This window comes from Ambystoma mexicanum, chromosome 3q (assembly GCF_040938575.1).
Source record: "Ambystoma mexicanum isolate Mex_15411 chromosome 3q, UKY_AmexF1_1, whole genome shotgun sequence".
Classification (NCBI taxonomy): domain Eukaryota; kingdom Metazoa; phylum Chordata; class Amphibia; order Caudata; family Ambystomatidae; genus Ambystoma; species Ambystoma mexicanum.
This window is the reverse complement of record NC_090926.1, coordinates 989,558,461-989,582,160: the sequence shown is the minus strand read 5'-3', so window position 1 is coordinate 989,582,160 and position 23,700 is coordinate 989,558,461. Positions and strand designations below refer to the sequence as shown.

General features: G+C 45.1%; 1 protein-coding gene across 1 annotated transcript in view; it reads right to left on the bottom strand.

The window, feature by feature from the left end:
- Positions 1-23,700, bottom strand: part of OXLD1 (oxidoreductase like domain containing 1) — a 67,643-nt gene that overhangs the window by 40,785 nt on the left and 3,158 nt on the right. The gene's annotated exons all lie outside the window — the stretch shown is intronic.

The following is a 23,700-nucleotide window of genomic DNA, read 5'->3' as shown; positions in this document are numbered from 1 at the left end:
TGAGAGACACTCCTCAGTCATCGACTGGCTTCTTACCATTTGAACTTCCATTTGGCAGACACCCTAGAAAAATACTGAATCTGATAAAAGAAGACTGGGAAGGAAATGAAGAATAAGCCCCATGTGAGTATGTACAAGACTGGAGACATCATTTGGAGAACCTAAGGGATCTGGTGATATCAAACCTAGGACAGGCCCAACATAAACAAGAACAATATAACCATAGCAGTCGCATGAGGACCTTCCAAGAAGGTGACAAAGTGCGGGTTATGTTACCAATCAGTGATAACAAAATGCTAGCCAACGGAGGGGCCCTTATCAAACAAATGCAGTTCTAGGACCCGGGAATTACCTTGTTAGTCAACCTGAAAAACAGCAAAAGGAAATACACTACCATATCAACCTCCTGAAAGAATGGAAAGCAAGGCATAAAATAAGCAGTGTCGCATAGCAATCTGTTATGCAATTCTGTAGGTTTGCTAATCAAATGGGCACTTATGTAGCAAAGTTAGATATTTAAGTTGCCCTCTTCAATGAAAGCATGGCTCGCCCTGCATTTCTCTCCTGCCCGGGGTGCTCTCCACCCTCTGTTCACTTCAAGTGCTTTTAGAGAGAAAGTGCATCCATAATCATCTCCTCCACTCTCAAGTGCCAAAGGCAGGCGTGGGTATTTTTTAAATAATTGCAAAACAGAAGTAATCAAGATGATACTTTTATTAAGCTTTCAATAGCCTGTCTGGCAAAGACTAGATGTGTCAACTTTATATATTTTTTAAAAGACGGAAATGCAATTCCATTCGTAAAATATAAGTTATTACAGTAGTGATACTGTAAAACACTGCATCATCTCCATGCTTTACAGTGAAGTTTAGGTCTTTTCATCTAAATTTCATTGTGTCAACTATATTTCATTTTGTTGGGCAAGATGCATCATATTGACGAGTGAACTCTTTTGAAAATGAACATGAGCACATGATCAAATTCTTTTGATGTCAAACCCAGTTCTGTAACCTGCAGGTTGCATACATCTTGCAACTAGTGCTCAACCCATGAACAAACTCATAATCATTGACATTCTATATTATCACCCTGTTGCTTTATACCAGGTACCCTGAAAGTGAGATGACCACCAAGAACAATATTCCACCTAGTTTGCCCAGTTCACTGCCTGCTATGCAATCTACTCTGCTTAGTCTTTCCTCTTATATAATCGATACACAAAGCAAACTATATAGATGATTATGCAAAGTAGTGATCAACAGTTCCATCCAGTCTGTACATCTACAGATCTACTGCAATACCAAACACTGCAGTTAGTCTCCAGAGCTCGCTTTACTTTGTGATTATGATTGTATTATATATTACAACGTGCAGGAGACAGCTGGCCAAACTATTTTCAGACCCTTTTTATCATATCTATTTATTTGTGTCCATTCATGCAGCTAACCTTTTACATTTTATAGACACTCATCCGTGGCTCGCAAAGTCAAGTGGATTTTATGAAGGGCGAGTAGCACGTACAAGAGATGTTTGAAACTTTTATTTAACATTTACTTTGCAGTAAATGTCAAATAAAAGTTCACTCTGCATGGCTGGCCTTTTGGTGGCAGCAGTGTGCAAAACGTAAAGTGGGTATGTAGTGACATGCACCATTTTACAGAAACCGCATTTTGGGTTTGTCCTCCGTTGCTATGCATCGAGTGCATTTCTCTTAGGTTGAATAGGTAAACTAAGTTACCCAACCTGCATGTCTAGCTGAAGTTTATAGAATTTGCAAGGCCTTAAACCTCTCAATAATGTCTTATTTCAGCGGTACGCAAAACTGCTGCATTGTTGCTCATTTCATGTCTTGGGTACAAATAACTTCTGGTGACATTAACATTATTAGTACAAAATTGCTAATCCAAAAACATTTAATTAGCAAACTCTGCTAATCAATTTTTGAAATCTAATTTATGCCTTGGAAAGAATCATCCACATCCATTGCCTTGATAAAGTCCGTAGAAAACGCCACCACAGAACAGTTCCATCAAGGTGAACAATCAGACATCCAAGATATCAAGTGGGGAGCTGTTCTAACCAGTGCAAAATAACAGAAGTACTGTGTGCTCTCAAGCCATACTTGCACATATTTTCAAACCTACCTAGAAGAACAGATATCAAACACTCCACGAAACAGTCCTGGGAAGATTGTCCAGCTACAGCCTTATCGTATTTCAGAGGCCAAAAGAAATGAGGTACAAACCGATATAGAAGAGATGTTGAAATTGAACACAATCAAACCCTCTACTACTAGTCCCTGGTTTTCTCCAATCGTTTGTGTACAAAACCTGATGGGTCTACCAGATTTTGTATGGACTTTCGCCAGCTGAACTCCATTTCTTCATTCAAAGCTTATCCAATGCCCAGAATCGATGAGCTGATAGAGAGACTTGGGGGAAGAGTACTTCCTGAGCACTACTGACTTAAATGGATACTGGCAAATCCCTCTCCAAAAGCAAGACAGAGAAAAGACATAATTTGCCGGTCCCCAAGGATTGTATCAATTCACTGTTCTTCCATTTAGTCTACATGGAGCCACTGCCACCTTCCAACCGCTCAAGGACCAGTTACTGACGCCACATTCAGCCTACGCTTCCGCATAACCTACATCATTTTCAGTACCACCTGGACTGATCATCTTGGACACCTTAAGAAAATTGTTGCGACATTGGGTGAAGCGGAGCTGCATATAAACCCGAAGAAAAACATGTTGGTGCCAGCCAAACCAAATACCTGGGGTACACCATAGTAAGGTGTGAGCTCAGACCCCAAGTCAACAAGGTTGAGGCGATACTATAGCTACCACTTCCCACAACAAGGAAAGACATTAGGGTGTTTTGGGGCTTTTTCGGATACTAGAGACACTTTTATCCATCTGTTCTCTCCCATAGCTGCACCCTTCACAGACGCTCTTAAGTCTTCACACACTGGTGATCTGACCTCAGACGAAAAAGCAATCAAAGCCTTCCGATATCTTTAGACCATCATTTCAACTGACCCGGTGTTCAGATGTCAGGACTTTGGCTTAGGGACAGTTCTGTTGATGTTCTCCACCATGATGGCCTTCATTAGCCTCAAGTTACTTCCTCACAAGCTGGCCTACTCCACCATAGAAAAGGAGTGCTCGGCTATAAGGGGGCTGTGGAGTCCCTTCGATATTATCTTCTGGGATGGACTTTTACTCTTTTACTAGTCACTGACTATGCGCCCCTGCAGTGGTTGGCTGTCCAGAAAGACTTGAGTCTTATGATGGTTCCTTACGTTACAACCCTTTACGTTTCAGACGGTGCAAACCGATCTGCCCAAACTGCTAGATCCTTCGGTGGGGGTGTGTGGGGCTGTCCCCCCCACAGAGGCAGCCAGAACACGAGGAGGACTCCACTGACAAATGAGACGATGACTAGGACATAGACGTGTGGAGAGCCACAGGTATAGAGCCTGACCCAGGCTCTGCTTCCTCCGACATGGACCGGATTGCAGCTCGGTTGACAGCCACAGTAGTACATTCAAATAGCGGCACTGCTGTGTCGGAGACAGCAGCATTGCCTTCAGAGGAAGGGTTAATGCAACAGACTTACCATACTTTTTGGAAGCCTTGTGGAATTCGAGGATTTGGACTACTAGAACAGCGCTCCCCTTCAGTGCAGAGAGAGCAGAGCACAGTCGCTTGGGGAAGAGTGGAAACATTGTGGGAGATCCTTTGTTGCAAGTGGGCTGGCGACGGGCAAGGGATATGGTGGCCTTGGGTCATGGGATCATACCAGGGGGGGTGGGACTGAACACGTATTAAGTACTAAACTCAAAATCATCCTAAAACAGAATGAACACTGTGGCAAGCACGCGCTATAAAGCACAGGATACACAGGATCATTCTGTTTCTGCTTTGTGCAAGACCCGGACAGCGATATCGAGGAGAGAGAATATCATTAGGAACATCGTGAGGAAACGAGTGGGACCATATTAGTCTCAGAAGAGCTTAATCTTTCCTGTAAGCTTTCTTACATTTTTGTTAGAAGTGAACTGATTCCCTATTTGCCTGACAAAGGTTTCTTGATCATCCAACGCTGTCTCCGGCTCGGATTCCCACACAGGGCGAGAACACTAAAAGGCCCATTGGATGCACGGCAAAAGCAGCAACAATGTGGGTTCTATCTCCAAAGGTTAGGCAAATATCCTTCCTGACTCCAAATTTAAAGCCCCTGGGCTACCTAATGATATTATTACAGCAACACTGATCATGTACATGAAGATTTGTCAATTTTACATCGCCCATGGCACTTAAGGAGAAGAGATTTGGGATTTAAAAACAAACCCAACTCGAACAGCTTTAAAAAACAAACCCAACTCGAACAGCAAATTTGATGCCTTGATCTAATCTTTAGTACTCGACTCATGTCTCTACTTTTTCCTTTCTTTCTGCTGATCATCAGTTTCTGCCCTTCGCTTATGTTAATTGGCTTTTATACTGCGCAGATCACCACTGTAGTGGTCTTAAAGCGCCAAAATATTGTGCGATCATCCTGCTTTTTCATATCCCCCCCGATACTGCTTCCTTTGTACACAGTAACTGACCTTCATAGATTTGATGTTTCTTCATTCTGCACCAATGCGCATACACTCCTTCTTGCTCCCTCTGGATTTTTCTGGTTTCACCCACTTGCTCTCTCTGGATTTTTCTGGTTTCACCCAGATTAGTCGTTTGCTCTTTTTTTCAGTAATAACTCCATTGTTTACCTTTAACCTGTTTCTTCATCTGTTCCTTCCCATTAACCTCTAGCAGTGACAACAGGTAAAGCCATGCAAATTGGCATTGTCTCTATATATCCTAAGGCAACAGCTCCCTCTAGCGGCGGCAACAGGGGAAGCTACTGCATCGGACAAACATACAGGGCAAACATACAGCTGGTCTTTTATTATATTTTGTTAGATTCCAGTTTTAGAGGGGAGGGGTTGACAGCCTATTGGGGGTTATAGTATCGAATCAAAAGGGTCGAATGACAAAAGGGTCGAGTCAATTCGACCGAAAAAAAGGATCGAAATGTTTCTGGTGTAAAAAAACACCTTTTTTAAGCTCAAGTAGAGCAAAAAAAAAAAATACATTTAAAAAAAAACATTGATCCTTTTGTTTTCGGTCGAATGCACTCTCACCTTTGGCATTCGATCCTTTTGTTTTCGAAACTTTAACTGGACATCCCTAATGGGTTAATACACCCAATTCACTGATCTACATGTAACCTGAAGGCCAGTGCTTTACGTGGCCTGCACACACGAGCCAGGGCTCTTAGGGGCATGGCCTGGCAGGGGGGTTGGTGCCGCAATTAGGAGGCAAAACGCACCTCACCCGAATACTGCCTGTTAGGCCACGCAGCCGTAATAGCCCTGGCTCGATTGTGCCAAAGGGCAGCGTCTGTGGCTTAACAGGCACCATTAAGGCCAGGTAAGAGTTTCCTTGTCTTTTAATTGCGGCATCGACTCATTGCCAGGCACCTCTCACTGAGGGGGATGACCCACACATCTCTGACGAAAGGGGTGCCTGGCAGGGGGTTGAGACGCAAGGAAAAGCTAGGCTTTTTTTGTAAAGCTTGAAATTCTCTCCGCCTTACCTTTTGATTGTGTCGCTGACCCCTCGCCAGACACGGCTTTCATTAGAGATGCAGGGAGGTCGGTGACACAATGACGGGGCAAGGCTTTTTTTCCTAAAGCCTGAATCTCTCGCTTACACGAAAGAGCTTCAGACTTTACAAAAAAAAGTGCTACTTTGAATGAATGTGTGCTTAGTGTTTGGATTGAAAGGCCCAGTGGAATGTAGTGATGTGTATGTGGAACCTGGAGCCTGCAGGTTCCAGGAGAGTCGGTTACAGACTTGGAGCTAAGAAAGGAACCACAGTGGGTGCTCAGACCCTGCTCTCCCATTTCTTAACTGTAACTGAAACTAAAGAATAAAGAAGCATCTTTTCTTTTGCACCTAACTTCCCCCTACTCTTCTCCCCATCTCTGCCTCTGCCCGCAATCTCGGCCTCCACTTTGACTCTAACCTCTCCTTTTCACACCTCCCGTGCCTGTCGCTACCATCTTTATAATGTTCGTAAAATCCACTCCTCCCTCACCTTACACGCCACCAAATTCTTAATTTCCTCCCTCATCTTTTCTCGTGTCTTCTACTGCTCAACTCTCCTCTTCGGCCTCCCCGTCTCTCATCTTGCCCCCCTCAAATCTCTCTACCACTTTGCTATCCGCATCCTCTGCTCCCTCTCTCCTTACGACTCAATCTCCTCCTCGCTCTCCTCACTTGGCTGTCTTTCCTTTCACTCTCAACTTAAATTCAACTTCCTCTGTCTTGTCTTTAAATCTCTTGATAATCTTGCCCCTCCCTACCTCTCCACCCTCCTCTCTTTCTACTCTCCCCCTCACCCCCTCCATTCTGCTGACCTCTTCCTTCTCTCTGTCCCTCCCTCCTTGCGCTCCTTCTCGCTTCAGTTCCTTTCAGCTCCTTGCCCCACTTCATTGGAACTCTTTACCTCTCCCTATCCGTTGCATCACCTCATACTCTTCCTTCCGCTCCTCAAAATACCACCTTCTTCAATCCCCCTCCTGACAGCCCTTCTCTACTTACTCCCCTTCCCTGGTTCATACCTAATGAACTCGGCAAATTGTTCAGCATACTGTTCTTGTTTATTTGACTCATGAATTGTATTCTACTGCTTCAAATGTATTCTTGTTGTTTAATTTCAAGCGATTTGGCGCAAAGCGATTTATAAAAGTTAATAAATACAAATACAAATAACTGGGTCAGGCTGGTTCCTTGCTCCTTGTCTACTTGCTTGCCTGGCCCAGGTACTATTGCCTATTACCAGCCTGGTAGGCTGGGGTTAGCAGGGGACTTCGGAGGCCCTAGCTGGGCCCAGTCTGAAACACAATTTTCGGAGTCTGCTCGGGCCATAAATCGAGATCCGGTTGAGATAGCAACACATCTTCTTGCTACACTGACGTTGGTTCCCCCCTCCCCCCATCACCTTGAGAAGGTACAAGGTTTGCTTCCCAGCAAAGGTAACCCATCAACACTAAGCACAAACCTTAACTTTTTTCCACAATTCAAGCCAAGAAACAGCTTATGTATGCCGAGGCAAGCGTGTACAACGCAAAAGGTACAATTAATTGTGGGCATGCAGGCACTTGTGGGTATTAAAGGAATAGTGCGCTCAAAAATGTTATTGCCCCGAAGGTTCGGGCACGTGGTTTAAAGCAATCGGAGATTGATCGTAAAAACATTTCCTATCCACCTTAACTTAGTTTTCCTCACTTTTAGACATGCAAAATCAAGCTTAGGGCGCGGCCATCTTATGCTAATCTTATGCGTTGCTGCATCGCCCTAAGTTGATCTGCCCTTGCGGCAATAAATCATATCCCCCGCCCCTGAAGCTGACATCACTAGATGTGTACGGCCCATTTCACAATGCGAATGCGCGTCTTGTGGCAACCTTCTCTGTGCGCCAGCTAATGACGTTTCTCCATGCAAATGGCAGGACGCCTCTTTCCTCAATTAGTATAAACAGACCTCTTCTCATCAGACAACATCAGAGTTGCTTTTTCAATCAGTTCACTGTCTTTTTTTGTATATCCTGTGACTCGTTTCTGCTCTGTTCAGCTATCTTTGTTGCTCGTAGCCCGTGCAAACAGATACTAATACTAGCATTACTATCGATTTCAATTTTGTTGTATAATGGCAACAATACAGCCCTACCAGTACAAGCCAGAGTACTCCGAAGCAGAATTAGTTGAAAGAGAAAGATGCGGAAACGATGGGGCATCAGACGACAGTTGGGAGGACGAATCACCAAATCATGAGCCTGAGCCTAGTCGCATGGAAGATGTTTCCACCTGGTGTACCTGCAATCGGTGCAAGGTCATGCCAAGTGAGAAGGAGAACTGCTGCTGCAGAGAAAACTCTGGATGCTTGGCCTACATATCAGAAGACACATCACCGCCATGCGTTACCGAGCAGCATGACTTCAAGGCAGCCTGCCTCACAAGGTCCGTGTTGCGGATTATGATGGTGCTTATGCATGGGGTCAACAGTTCGCCTTCGCAATCCAAGTAGTGAGTAAGTGTACTCTAGATGTAACATTACTTAGGCCACTAACATTTCATGTTTGTCTCCTTTAGTGTTGTAACTTTGATCTTTCACTCTCAAATGAATGTAGCCTGGCAATTCAATACATCTCTCACGATTTGGGGGAATCATAGTGGTCATTTTATGTGTCTTTCACGTACAACCAAGAAACAATATTTCTCTGTGCCCCAAACGTTATGGATTGCGTAGGTGTTCACTTTTGTAATGTGTCTACACTTTGAAGCCGAAGTTGATTGATCGATGAAGTAACTTTTGTACTGGCAACTATGCCACAGGATCCAAGATTGAATTTTCAAATAAGGTTTGTACACTTATCAGGTTCATTTAAATACAGTTTGTATGTTTCTCTTCCACAGTTGGTACAGGTTGGTGGCCTATCGTTCGTTTACATGGTGGCTTCATGGTAGGCTTGGATACGCGTTCGACGAGTAATACCTGCCTGTGTCGTTGGAGCCATTCAAGCCAAAAATTCCCCAGTGACAGCGGTCAGTACAGGGGATTGTCCCACACTGTGCTGCAACCCGAAGTATAACATTTGTAGTACATTTGTGCCATCAGCCACAAAATAAATACAAATCATCTTTTATGAAAAGTTGTTTCAATTTTTTTTCAATTTTTCTGTGAATCAAGGACACGCTCACTTGTCCTGGCAGGGTGGGAACGGCCAAGTTGCCAAACACCATATACACTTCAAAGGCATCTTCCGCGCAGGGGCCATTGTTCACATGGCCTAGCCAGACCCAATGCATCCAGGCTCCCCTCAAGACTCCTGCAATCCACATAAGTGTGTCTCCACTCAGCAGTGTTCCGGCCCTTTTCTGCATGCCTCATGCACATCCATCCCCTCCTCCAGTATCAATGGCAGTTAGCACCTGTGCCCGTGCTCTCCCACGGGGGCTGGCAGAGTGGGAACTGCTGAGGTGTCAAACACCATGTACACTTCAAAGGTATCTTCTGTGCAGGGGACAATGTTCACATGGCCTAGCCAGACAGTGTCTCCAGGCTCTCCTGAATCAGACCACGCCAGAAACATGTCACTCATTCACATACACACCCATTTTTCTAATTCTTTATAAACCCCTTCATATTTATTCTGAGAACATCTGTGAGCACTGGAAGTCAACTCGTGATCGTGCTACCTGTGAACATCTGTGAGCACCGGAAGTCAACTCTTGATCGTGCTACTTGTTCTCCTGCTACTAACTACCCTGCTTGCTGAATCTAATTGTTTGTTAGTCAAGGTAAGGACAGGTCACCTAATCCTATTTCTGATCTCAAAAGGTTTGTCTATTTCGAACAAATGTACCCAGTAGTGTAATGTTCATTCATCTCAATGACTTTACCATTGTCTGCTGTTAAAGTGTTCTTATCTCAATATATAGCAAATTTCATCAGTGTCAATTGTGATAGAATTGCATCTTTCACGGACCATGTCTATAAGGAGGCTTCCTTGTGATGCATGAAAGTACATTCAACAGAGGAGTAACACGTTACGATTTGCGTCACATCAATCAATTCTGTATGAAAGTTATCCCAGTGTATATTCGATTATGCTACACAGGTTTTGCTTCTTTGACCAAAACAACCATTGCATAGAAAACGTTGATATAATTCCATCAATCTCATGCATTCTGTAGATTTTTTTGTAATTATGTGTAATTTTTTTTAATACAGGTTTTTCAAGAATGCCTGCTTGTATGGTTTTCAGTTGACGTTCTAGGAGCCATGTCAAAAGTAATGGCACAATCATGCATACATTCCCGAGGAATATTGATTTAATAAGAGAATGAGTTCGACATTGTGGTTTTCCGGTGGACGAGCTTGAAAGTAGAAGCCATGCTGTCTTGGGAGACTCGAGGGCCAATCGATTCTGCATCTGCAGCCTGTATGTATGACCAATTGCAGTACACAAAAAAAGCATTGATTCAGAACGTCTCGTAAATTGCTTCCAAATGCAATTCCAACTCTATTCATGCACATGCTGCCTCAGGTGAGTCCCGGATGATGAATTAGCTGTATGCGGTAGGGTACTGAACAGGTAACTACATGAACGGATTGGTGCTTTCAGTGTAAATGTGTCTTACTAAAGTTTGCATATTTACCAGATTGTATTACTTTTTAACTATTCCACATTTTACTACACATCTGTCCCTGGTTTATGGAGCATCATAAAAAGTAATTATGACCATAGAAAACAATGCCATAGTGCCCTTCAAAAGAAGCATAATCTTTTCGTAATCGGTAGCTTGACATGTCCATTTTTTTAGGAGGGCATACTGACGGAAGCACAGACCCTCGCAAGTGACTAAACCACTGACACTTCCATTATACCAATGGTGAGCCCTACAGACTTGCAGAAGTTCATATTATCGACAGTTGGCTCTTCCCACTGATCTATTGCAAATCTAATTTTCCCTTTTACCACTTTGTGACAATGCACTGAAAATGAAGAAGCATCCATTTCTTTTCCAGAGTCAACAACAACTTCAAGCGCCCATCAGGCAATTTTATTTCACTTTTTGTTTTTTTAAATTTGTTTTTATTGAGTTTTATCAAATAAGGTAAAGAACATACCGTTGTCATTCGGGGCATGTTACAACCTTAAAAACACTCAGGTTACCCCTCCCCCACACCCTCTGAACTGAGTTTCTTCCCTTTAGTCCACGTCTAAATTGTGTTCGTATATATGTCGTATGAGGTCCACACTCTGTGGCGACTTGTTAGATAGACCAGGTTGATGGGTCACGGCACCAAGGACAAGTTATCCCTTGGTTCGCCAGGCTTGCACATTTTGTAGGTCTTTTGATTATACATTAGATACTGGTTCCTCTGTGTTAAATCCCTTGAAGGGAAGGGTCAGGGTTATACTCATTTACAAAGTCAATCCACCTCAAATCATTTTGAGCCGTCCTTTCGTGGAGGGCTGCTGTTATTCTCTCCATCGTGTAGATGTTTGTGGCAACACCTATCCACTCTCTCTTGCTTGGGACCTGGCTCGTTTTCCACTTGATTACCATGCAGGCTCGCGCGTGCTGTAAAGTGACCACTATTCCATTCATTCTCAACACTTCATCTCCACATTCTTCTAGACCAAACAATATTAGGAGGGGTGTAGCCTCTCGGGAGATCCCATCTATCTGCTTAATCCAGACGAGAACTTCTTTCCAACAGACCTGAACTCTGGGACATCCCCACCAACCGAGCCAGTAATCGGCCCTCTCCCCACAAAGACGCCAACACACCGGGCTCGCAGTTTGAAACATTTTCGACAACCTATGGGGGTCATATTGCCATCTATGAAGTAACTGGATGGCGTGCAATTTATATTGGGCTGCGATGGACACTTGTGAGGCTCCTCTACATAGCTTCGCCCACATTCCTGCATCCAGCTCTCTGCCGAGATCTCGTTCCCACCTGTGCTTTAAGTTAATGGTTGATCTCTTCCCATTATCCAAGAGCGCCTTGTACATGCTTGAGATTATACCCTTAGTCCCCGTTACTGTATCAAGCAGATTTTCAAATGGGGTGAGGTCTCTCTGTACTTTCTCATAAGAGTGCCCTTAGGTCGTAGATAAAGAAAGGCCGGCAGCGGGTGCATTCCCAGTGCTTCCTTCATGTCCGAAATCATGAGGAAGACACCACCTTTCCATAATTGCCCCACCCTCTCAAGGCCCGCATCATACCAGGGTTGAAAATGCGCATGGTCAGGGATCTCTCCTCACGTACTCCCGGGGCCCATATGTGACTGAGCGGAGAGGGCCACGTGGTGATCCCCTGCATGTCCGTCCACTCCCTCCAGATATCCCATATCGTTCCAAGTATGGGGTGGTCTCGGAGTAGTTTATTTTTGGGGACCCCCAGCCATTCCAAAACAGTGGCAGGGGCCAGAGGTGTACCCATTGTAAGTCTTTCCCACCTCTCAACTGGGGAATCAATACCCTTAATTGGGCTGCCTGATAAAATAGTTTTAATTCTGGGAGGCCCACTCCTCCTTTTTCCTTGGCAAGATGAGGACCTCATACGATATCCTCGCCTTTTTCCCCTGCCAAAGGAATTTTAGAATGGCTCTTTTTACTTCTCTAAAGAAAGCGTCTGGGATCTTCAATGGGAGCATTTAGAAAGGGTAAAGGAACCTTGGCAGGCATACTATTTTGACTGCGTGAAGTCTCCCCATCCAGGATATTGTGAGCTTCTGCCATTTTGCCAGGTCTGCGTGGAGAGAAGTGAGGAGGTGGGCGATGTTTGCTTTGTATATGTTCTCCAGCCCCTGTGTCAAATTGATCCCCAAATAACATAAGGTGGTGCCCCCCATCACAAGACCGAGCTGAGAGATTCTGGTGTAATTTCCAGGGGCGAGTTCCTGTAACGGGAACAATATGGATTTGGACCCATTGGTTTTGAAGCCTGAAAGTGTTCCATATCTTCTTATCAGCTGTATGGCTCTAAGTATTGATGACATGGGGTTTTTAACAAGGAGTAAAATGTTGTCAGCATAGAGGGCTACCTTGTATCCCTGCCATCTACTTGGAGGCCTTCCACTTGGGAATTGACTCCGAGTGCTTGGGCAAGAGGTTCGAGGTAGAGAGCAAACAGTATTGCCGAGAGGGGGAAACCTTGTCTCGTGCCTCTTCCAAGATCGAACCATCTTTCTGAATTAACCATGACAGATGGCTGGGGGGACATGTAGACAGCTTTGACTCCTTTTCTGAAGATAGGGCCCAATCCGACCTTGCCTAATATCGCTTCTAAGAAGCTCCATTCCACCCTGTCTAACGCCTTTTCAGCATCAATGGACAGAAGCGAGGGGTCGCCTGACATTTTCTTTGACTCATGGACTAAGTGGAGTGTCTTACGCATCGTGTCCGCGCTCTGTCTTCCTAAAATAAATCCGACTTGGTTGGGATGTGTTAATAGGGGCATATGGGTCTCAAGTCTAGCCGCCAGTACTCGGGTATACATTTTCACATCAATATTAAGTAGTGAGATGGGGCAGTATAATTCACAGTGCTTGGGGTCTTTACCTTCCTTGGGGAATCACAGAGATTAATGCCTGCGAGAAGGATTCAGGTGCCACTCTCGTTTGCAAGATGTTGAATAGGTCAACCATAAAGGGGATGAGAGACAAAATGAAGGTCTTATAGAATCCCGTCGTATACCCATCATTGCCCGGTGCTTTACCTAAGGGGAGTCGCTTGATCACTCTTTCTACTTCTTCTGCCGCGATAGGAGACTCCAGCTCCTCCATCTTGTCTTAAGAGTGTCTCGGCATGTCCACCCCCTGCAGATAGTGTCTATATTTGTGTCTCGCTGTACCATTTCAGATCTATAAAGATGTTCATCGAACTTTGCAAAGGCCTCAGGGATTGGTTTTGGGTCCTCTATTTGAGCATTGTTTTCTCCCTCAATGGCAGAACCCACCTCTCCGCCAGCTGTCCCCGCAGTCTAGCTGCCAATAGTGCATCTTCTTTGTCAACCTTTTCATAATGATTTTGCTTGAGAAACTGGAACTTGCGTATAACTAATCCCTCTTCCAAGTGTCGAAGTTCCTTCCTCTCCTGTACTGCTTCAGCAATATTCTTTGCCCTCCCCTCGCTAGAGTTCTGTGTCACAATGCCTAGGTGCATGCTCTCCCTCCTCAGTCTATTCTCTATCAGAGTCCTCTCCCTCTTTTTCTCAGCCCCTTCCTTGATCAAGATGCCTCGCCTTGTTGCCTTCACGGCCTCCCACACCATTCTCTTGGATACCACCCCTGTGTCATTCGTTTTAAAGTATTCCTTAATCTCATCTGCCATCTCTTCGCGAAAGACAGGGTCTTTCCACAGCGACTCATTACAACACCATTTTGTACTCTTATGTGGTAAAGCGATCAGGCTCATGTCGGCAGTGACCATATCATGATCGGACCATGAGATCGGGATAATCTCTGAGGCGGCTACAGCCTCACTCAGGCCCTCCGAGTGGTATACGTAGTCTATTCTGGTGAACGTGGAGTGTGGTGCTGAGTAAAACATGTACCCAGTTTTGTTGGGGTGCAAGTATCACCAAATGTCTCGTAATCCGAACGCCTCCATCATTTCCTTCACATCTGTATGGTCACCTTCCGCTGGTTCACTCGCCTCTGGATTGCCAGCCTGCCCATCCAACATAGGGTCTGCCCATGCGTAGGAGGAAGTGGGATTGCCAGACATTGGGGGGAATTAATTGTCGCAAGAGTGAGGATGTTATTACACACCTTACCCACTAGTATGATGGGCCTCCCCTCCACCTCTGCCCACATCTTAGTGACCGCAAAATTGAGTCCCTTTCTCACGAGTATACCCACTCTTGCTTTCCGCAAGGGACTAGAACCCCAATATTCAGTTTTCACCCTGGAGTACAAGACCTTACGTTCCTCTCCTCGTATATACTTAGTCTCTTGTAGGAAAAGTACATCTAGGTTTGCACTCTTACATTCTCTACAGACCATTGACCGTTTGGTAGATGAGTTCAGCCCTTTCACATTAAGTGTGCCGGTTCTGAGAAACCCAGATCTATTAGATGCAAACTCAATCGCCATCACCTCTTCTCTGTCCATTTCGCACTTGTGGTGGCCGCATATAACCTCTTCCCAATATCTTCATTGCATTATCACGCATATTAATATAGAAACTTGCTGCCGTCCAATCCCCTCCCCAAACCACTCTATCCGCCCAACCACCCCTTGCAGCGTTTGACCTAACCGGGTTATCCTCACCTTGCCAGTCTCGGACCACCAGTGAGGACCGTGCATCCCACGGTCTCACCTCTGAATACCACATCAAACATTGAGCCCCCTTACTCCCCATACCATCCCACTAAATCGCAAGAAAAAAGATGAACTTTAACATCATTCAAAGAGGTCCAGCCCACTACTCAATTACTGCACCACAAGCCCCTATGTCAGGTATGTCAGTTGATCTTCTCTTATATGTCTAGGGTGCCCCCTTCGGAGCGTCGGAACATTCTGTGAAGTTCAGCTGTAGGCGCATGTTCAAACATCGGCATTGTCTTTGATCTACCGCTTCATTTCAGGACAACCTTGCTTGAGTCATCAGTTGCCTTCGGAACTTTCATGTCCATTCCCCGGTGAGGTCTAGTCTTTGTATTCTCAGAGTTCCGCACTTGGTGAGGCATTCATCCTCCTGTATTTTCTGGATCCTGGGATCCTCCTTCGTCTCGGCCCTTGGATACGCCATTGTCTGTCATTTTTGCGTCCTCCCTGATTCTGATCGTTGGCCTGGTCGCCCACCAAGTCAAATATGCCGGTTCTTACGTCTTTTTCCGTTTTCAGACGGACCGTGCGTCTATCCATTCAAACGTAAGGGAAAAAGGGTAGCCCCAGTGGTATCGGATGCCCCTTTCTTTAAGCCATTTAGTCAGGGGCATGAACATTCTACGCATAGCAAGAGCGAGAGAGGACAGATCTTGGAAAACCGACACTCTGGATGTATCTAGAAGGATTTGTGAGGAGTGCCTGTGCTTCTCAAGAACCCTGTCTTTATCTGCGTAATTATGGAACTGTGCCAGGACTGTTTTGGGTCCACCCGCTGCTCCACCAGCTCTGTGTATCCTGTCGATTTTTGGTTAATCTACTGTATCATCTTCAAACAGGGTTTTCAGAATCGTGTGTAGAGTCTTCTTCAGGTCTTGCTCAGTTTCCCCTTCACTATTTGGTATCCCAAAAATCTGCAGGTTATTCCGCCGTTGGAGTTTCTAAATCGTCCATCTTCTTCTCTGGTTTCTATTTTTGCAATCCTCTGATCCATTTGAGATTCCATGGTATCGAGGGAGGAAAGTTATGTTCTACCCCGTCTAGCCTCTCTTCAAGCTTGTCAATTCTCTGTGTTATCTTGTCAATCTTTCCACCAATGTCTGCTCTCATGCTTTTTAATTCACTGAGTAATGCCGCAACGTCGGCTTTGGTTGCCGCTGCCTCCGATGCCGCCATTGTGGACTCCGAGCAGGAGCCTCCTTCAGTGTGGTGTGTGGACTAGCAATATTTTGCCAATCTGAGACGAGTGTCCATGTGTTACTTGTGTGTGTGGTTTGATGGGTGGTGCACTCTCTGGATTCCCCAGTGTTTCACTTGCCAGCTAGGTCCGTCCAGTGCACTCCCTGCTCATGTACGTTGTTGCAATCTCTGTATGTAGTCGGTTTCTTCACAGAGTGGAGAGTTGTGCTTCCCTCGTCATCCCGGGGCGCAGTTCGGAGGGCACATGCCTCAGTTGTGAGGGCCCAACCCTTCAAACAAAGAGCGCAACGCTGAATCGAGTTGTCCAGTGAGAGTTCTGTTGGGAGGGGATTTAGTGCCACTGAGAGCGGCTGACAAGCAGGGGTTCTGAAGATCCACAGTGGGAACCTTCCTAATGATGGATGGGCACCTTCGGAGTGTGGGCCCTATTGAAGGCCTATGTAAATAACCAGGGGCTGCATATCGCCATTCCAGAGTGACAGGTATGCCGGAGGAGGGTACATGCCCCGAATTCGGGGGGCTAACCCTCGGGGTAGTTCTTGTGTGACCAGCTCCTAAACTCCTATTGCGTCACCTGCAGGTTTCATGTCGTTAGTTGTTCCTGCGGGGTTCGCGGGCGTAGTTATTGCAATATATATATATATATATATATATATATATATATATATATATATATATTCACTGAACCTGCCCCCCCCCCCTAGGAAGAGGGAGCCTCGTCGTCCTGTGTGGTGGTCCCTGCAGCCCCACGGCTAGGCAATCCACGTCTCTCTGCCCATATGCGTTTTAGATTCACCTGGCGTTGGGTCTCGTCGCTCTCCTTAAGGGTGTTACAAGGGTCTCACCGTATGTTTCTGCCTGCTATACACCGACAATGTATTGTAGGGAAGTCCTTGGCGCAATGTCACCTTTGCTATCGTCGGAAGGTGCCCACCTTGACGTGATGTGAAGTGCAGTTAAAGTCAGGGGATGAGGGTGGCTCTAGAATGGTTCCAGGAATAGAGCCCAGTATGCCTTCAGTATCTCTGGATGAGGGTCGGTCGTTCAGGCCTTCAAGTCCTTTCGTGGGCTGTGTAGTGATACTACCCACTGATGGAGTATTGGTTAATGTTCCGGGGGCTCTCTGCGCACTTGTGCTTTTCCTAGAGGGTATGGTGCCTAATTAGATTACGATCCTTTAGTAGGCAGCGGGCCTTCTAGACGTCTCTTGTTGCCGTTGCGGACAAGAAGCCAGAGAGGGATCAGAGCGGGTCACTGGCTGTCTCCCTAGCACCTTGGGGTGTGCGTAGTGCTGCTTCCCAGGCCCTTCTTGCAGTCCGTTAAGAGCGAGCGGAACGGGCTGACTATGTTCCGTGTCAGGCTCTCTGGTGGAGGGGATTCAAAGGGATTCCCAGTGCCCGGGCTGCCAGGTATATTCAGGCAGGACTCGGTGCACGGGTTAGATCCTCTCCGGCTTGTCTCCACTGCTCAGGCCAGGGGAGTAACGTGTCATGCAGGGAGCCGACCGGGAGGCCTCAATGTCAGAGGGTGGCTGAAGAAAAGTCTGGGGTCCGGGGCACAGGGTTCGCGCCTGATCGCTGGGCTGCTGTGCGTCCCTCCTATGGTGGGTCACCCGGTGCAGGCGACTTCCCAATGCAGTAAAAGCGGGGGGGTGGGGGAGGACAAAGCGGCCTACCGGTCCGTTGGGGGGCACTCTGCTGGTTGGCCTCGTCAAGGCCGTGTCCGTCTGCAATCAGTATTCAATATCGGAAAGCAGTGAGGGCAGCTGTGTGAATCCCAAAATCCGGAACTCTGCCCTTGAGTGTCTTCTTCTTCTTAATTATCGGAGGCGTGGGCGGACCCACGCAGGCGCTTCCCCATCCTATAGGATGATGTGCACCGTACCCGCTAATTATTATTTAGCTCCATTTAAACTCACAACTCCTCCCACCTCCCCGTCTGCCTCACAAAATCCAACATCACACTACTCCTCCTCCTGCCTCTCTCCCCATCACCTCCCAGCAAAGGCCTCCCGCTCAGCTCAGCCACACCCATCCCTTGAGTGTCACCACAGCTACAAGCTTCCTCAGGCGGTGCAGGTTTCCTTCTCAGCTTTCAGAGCTTGCAGCAAGGCCTTCATCCAGTCTAACAAGTAAAAAAGTTCCAAGGTATTGGAACACTTACTTTCGAAATCTTTCGTTGCATCATGGTGGCGCAGGACCACTTCCACAGTGTTTTTCTCAGCGAATTCTGCATCGATTCTCTTCGGGTTTTCTGTACCAGGAGGGGGGACTTGTTCTGGGGAGTTTTTATCAGGGTGGGGGTTCTATAAGTGGGGGCTCAACCCACTTATGGGACCTGTGGGGGCAGCGCTCACACGGAGGCAGGAGTCATCTGTCCACCCCCTGGTGGCCAGTTTTTATTAAACCTTTCAATTACGAGAATGTATTATGCTTGGAATTTAAAATAATATGAAATTATTCATGTATCCCGTCGGTTGTTTACACTAGGTGTCATTAAGTCATTTATGGGTTTCTCTTTATATGTACCATTGTCTGCATCTCATTGTCTCTGTTCCATTTTGTTGTTTTCATCCATACTAAAACAAGTACTGTATAACAGGTGGATGCTAGTACTTCGACTACAATTACATCATCCTTTGGAGCTGGTCCAGAGTATGAGGTATGCGTACTGACAGTTCCCTTGAATGAAAGAAAGTAAATCCTAGATAGGATACTATTAGACAGTGGCATTCATATAAATGTGCAGTGTTTTAAACTATTATCATTTCAGTTCGAACGTTACACTTCTTCCTTAATGGAGAATACATTGCAAAATGTTTGAGGGCAACATTACAATCAGTATGTTTTGCACGGTGATCTCTGATCGAGTACACTTGCCATCAGGTGAAATTCGAAATGTATATTTTGACTAAAATGACATACGCGGTTTAGAGGGTATGTATGTAAGCGATGAAAGATTTTAATTTACTATACATTTGACTTTTGTTTTTTTTTAATAAATATTCGATTCAAGGAACGTATACAAGGTGTGGAATTACAAGAGGAGGCACATGGATCAGAGGTGGTAGACCAGTTTGCTGGTGCGGTCATTACAGAGAAGACCATGGTTTCACAGAAAATAAAGAAAACAAGGGTAACACAATTTTGTTTTCTAGAAGTGTTTTGGGCTGGTGTTTTCTTCATAAAATGTTTTTTTATTTAAAGTGCCATCTACTGTATGTGTGATTTACATTGAACATGTTTTTACAACCCATCAGAGATGCTGCTTGCCAAACAGATTTCACCATGGAGCAACTACTATTTGAGGCACAGCGTGGTCCAGTCAATAAGCAGACTCGAGATGCTCATGTCCAATGGTCAGAAACTGAATTGAATGTGACCGGCGAAGCCAGCAAAGTTTTGTTGGACTGTTGCTACAATGTGAGAACTCGACAAGATGAAGATGAAACTGAATATAATCAAGATGCTTTTGAATTCCTCGCTAACCACTTGACACAATCTACACCCACAAAAAAGGTCCACTCAAACAATAGAAGTTGATGGTTTCTCCAATTCGTGTGCAAATAACATAAGCTGAACTAACAGAGACTGAAGCTTCAACGCAATTGAATGAGGAATTTGCTAAAGATCTTGACTACAGTTTGTCTAGTTTAGGCGATTTGTCCACCGGAGCTGAGTCACAAACCACATTCATGCCGGACGATTGGAAAGTTAAGGAGCACAAATACAAAAAAAAAAAAAAAAAAAAAAAAAGAAAATCACAGCTGCTGGTAAAAAAAGAGGGTTCGGAAAATATTTTACAGTGGTCCCAGTCTTTCACCAACCATCTTTGGTGAAGATCCAAAACTAGTGATGGGTCATTGAAAATTCTACTTGAAAAATGGCGCTCATTGATGCACCACTGTTTCAACGTTCACTCATGGACAGAAAACCAACATTTTCACCAATGTGCACATGGACCTTTATCAGAGGAACAGGAACGCAAGAAGAAGTGGTTGGTTCCATCTTTACCTCCACACAAAGCTCTTGAGAAGATTGTGTTTGATAAAACTCTTTCAAGAGACCTGAAGAGACTCACAGAATTCTGTCACACCAGAGATTTGGAGGTGTTCCACGATATGTGCCTAAAGTACAGGCCCAAGAGGTTGCATTTCGACATAGACGTATGCAATCTAGAACATTACTAGCCGTATTAGTGCATAACAAGAATCTAGGCAGAGAAGAATCGAGAACTTGAGGAAACTTGGAATGCTTCATTACACAATGGCCTTGCAAAACGAGGCAAAAAAAATGGGTTACCAAGCCGATATACCAGAAAATGGAATTCGATTTTGTGAAAGATCTCACTTTGACTTTGTTGGCCATGCATACTCATGGAATCGATCCTGATTTTGTTCCTAGGACACATACATTGCCACAAAACATTGCAAACGAATCCTGTCCACCAAAAGCAGATCTCGTTGAACAGTTGACATCCCGGTATAAATGATAAGCAGCGGGGTGTATGTTCCACAATGTTTGTACATTGTACATGAACAATGGAATGCTATTAAACTCGATTTTCAAAGCCATTAAAAGTATTAAGAAGTATTTAATTATGCACAGTTAATCCGGTTTATGAACCATTAGTTTATATCTAGAACTATAACATGCAGGTCTGTGGTTGCTTGGTGTCTGTAAAGCACAACATAGGTGGCCATAGCATCCAACTTGTCTTTTCAAATGTATCCTCTTGGTCAAGAAGTGCCTGTTGTAGGATGCCATACAGTGCAACTCGGTTTTCCTCCTTCCCGCTTTTGGCCAGCTCTTGTGGGCTCTTCACTGATCAGGGTGTGGGAGGTTCAGATGGATATCAGCATGAAAGAAACTGCAAGGTCTGCAGTTGCCTTAGCACGCATGTCTCCAAATAGACAGAATAAATCCGCGTCCCACTAGGGAATGAGACCAGGAGAGTAATTGCAAGGGAACCACATTTTATATAGCAAACAAATGTAGCAAAGAACTCTGCTACCCGAGAGCGCTCTGCCGATCCTTACAAGAACAGTCCATTATAAGTTCTCGAAACGTCACTACTGATGTTTCCCTATAGGTGCATAGTATTATATCAGGTTTGGAGGAAGACATGGATACAGTATATAGATATAGGGACTGGCTTCACAGGATTGGCTGGTGTCTTGGAGATACAGCGGGCCGAACGTGGGTCAGCTGGGCTCCTCTTGGCGGGGTGAAGGTCGGGCAAAGTTACATGGAAACCAACTACAGCTATCTGACTAAGCTAAATAACAAACTTGGCATGCAGGAACTAATGACTGTAAGCAAAACACTGCATGAAAGGGGGCTGTAGGTGTGAAATGGGTGCATTCTGGCCTATATTTTTATGGGGGCATGTGTTAGGGGTCATTTCTTCGGATGCCTTATCAGAAGGGAATATCTTTGATTTGCGGCCTTTGGAGTATTACGATTTCAAACACAGTGGGATAGGTGTTACTTTTACCAAAATATATGACCACTCTATATTAGGTATATGGTAGGTGAATTGGAGGTAGTGTGGGAGTAGGGTCTGGTGACCAGATGCGTTCAAAGGGAATAGGGGGCATGGGTTCAGGGGACCACGGCCTGGTAGGGAGGGGGTGGAGAGGGCAAGAGTCGCTCAGCAGAGCTGGATGGGGCACTAAGGTTGGAGCAGGCCTTGGTCTCACATTCTTGGATGAGCACATTTAGTCAGGGCTCGCTACTTGCAAAAATGAATCGCTGCATTTTCGTGAGAACATGAGATGCGCTTAGCTGACGGAGGTGGTGGGGGCTTGCTGTGTGCAGCGCTGGGAGAAGGAGAGAATAGTGCAGGGCGCGGGATATTTCGTCTCTCCTCCTACATTTTTTAGTGCACATGGAAGGATTTATGATTTGTCATTATCTCACGTTATCCAGAGAGCACATTTCTCCGCGAATCAGGGCGCACGCAGACGTGACAATGGGGAGGACCCTAAAACTGTTGTCATAAAATAACTTAATCACTATCAATATAGAAGAGTCAAAAAGTATCCATGATAGCGCTGCATTGGTGGATGCCAACAACAAATGTGTTTGTTTTTCGAACATATTTCAAATGCCACGTTGGTCGGCCGTGCTAATTGCTCCCATGGAGTGAAGGTCACTGTGTTTGATGTTGCTTGTGTGGAGTTCACACCGACGCGCATTGTACAGTATGTTTTTGATTTGTGGCTTTCCTTCACCAAAACAAAACTTAGCATAGGCGCTCAAAAGAAGGTTCAATTGTTTTTCGTCCTTGGAAGAAAAGGAGGATTCGCTATGGATTGAAAGACGGGGGTGAGTAATACCCGCAAAAATGATAAGGTTCGCCATGTCAAAACTGGACAAAAGAACATGTAATTTAATTTTATGAAAAACGTTGATCTGAGCGGACACTCTGCGTCATGCCAAGAGAATGGAAATACCAAATATGATCTAAGTTTTACTGAAGACGAGTTTATTGACGAACAAGTCAAGGTTTCATTTTCTGACTGTTATTGCTTGATTACATTGTAATGGGTTGTTGGTTGGGGCATATTTTGACGACACGCAAACACAACCTGTATGTATTTGTCTTTGTGCCGGGCACATGGGAAGTCCAGCAACGAAATGGTATGGCAATTCCCTTCTGAACTAGAGAACCTACAGCAACCCCATACACATGTTTCAGCCTTATTGTGCCTCATCAGTGAGGTGGAGATGTGCCTCTCTGAGCACTGTGAGCATGACGTCTACGTCTGGGTTCCCCCAGGTTCCACCAAAACCCAAAGTTCGTTGCTAATATTCCGTTATAATGCTGTCTATGTGATGTTTGAATTCTTCCGGCAGCTTCCGCATCCCATTGCGAGCTAAACATAATCCACAGCACGAGCCTGTCAAGCCCATCGTAGATTCCACCTTTCCACAACGTTTTCTCTGTGTTTCCATTGTTTCTGGTTTGTGTTCATTATTAGGTTAAACCGGGTGCAGAATTAAAGGGTAACTGAATACATTTGAATAAAGAACGGCCAGTGAAATATATTTGTGTTACATTTTCAGCTATATTCTTCCTTCCTTTCTGCGAATGTCATCATTTCCAGAGACCAAGTGATGGTTTCTTCAACAGTCAGTGGCAGATACAACTCAACAGATGTATCACAACTACGCTGATGTGGGACGATAGCCCGGGACCGAAATGCCCTTTGGTGGTACCAGCAACCTGTCATCTTTTAAGGTGGTCTAGCAAGAAGCTGATGCTGAAAGCTTGCGATTCAAGGTGCGTTGAATGCGCTTCTTCTTTTGAAAGGAACACAGTGTGCGTCATGATAAAGATGTGATGATCGAACAGAACAAAATTTTAAATTTGGTTGATAATCAAAATTGGCAGATGTTCTTGGAGCATTGATTGTGAAATAAAAGCACATTATAAATTGCAGAGTATTGGTGTTTCCTTTTAAATTAGTGTTTTCTATTCCGATTTGAGAAATGCTGTGCTGTAAGCGGATGTGTGTGTTGATATTCTGGGT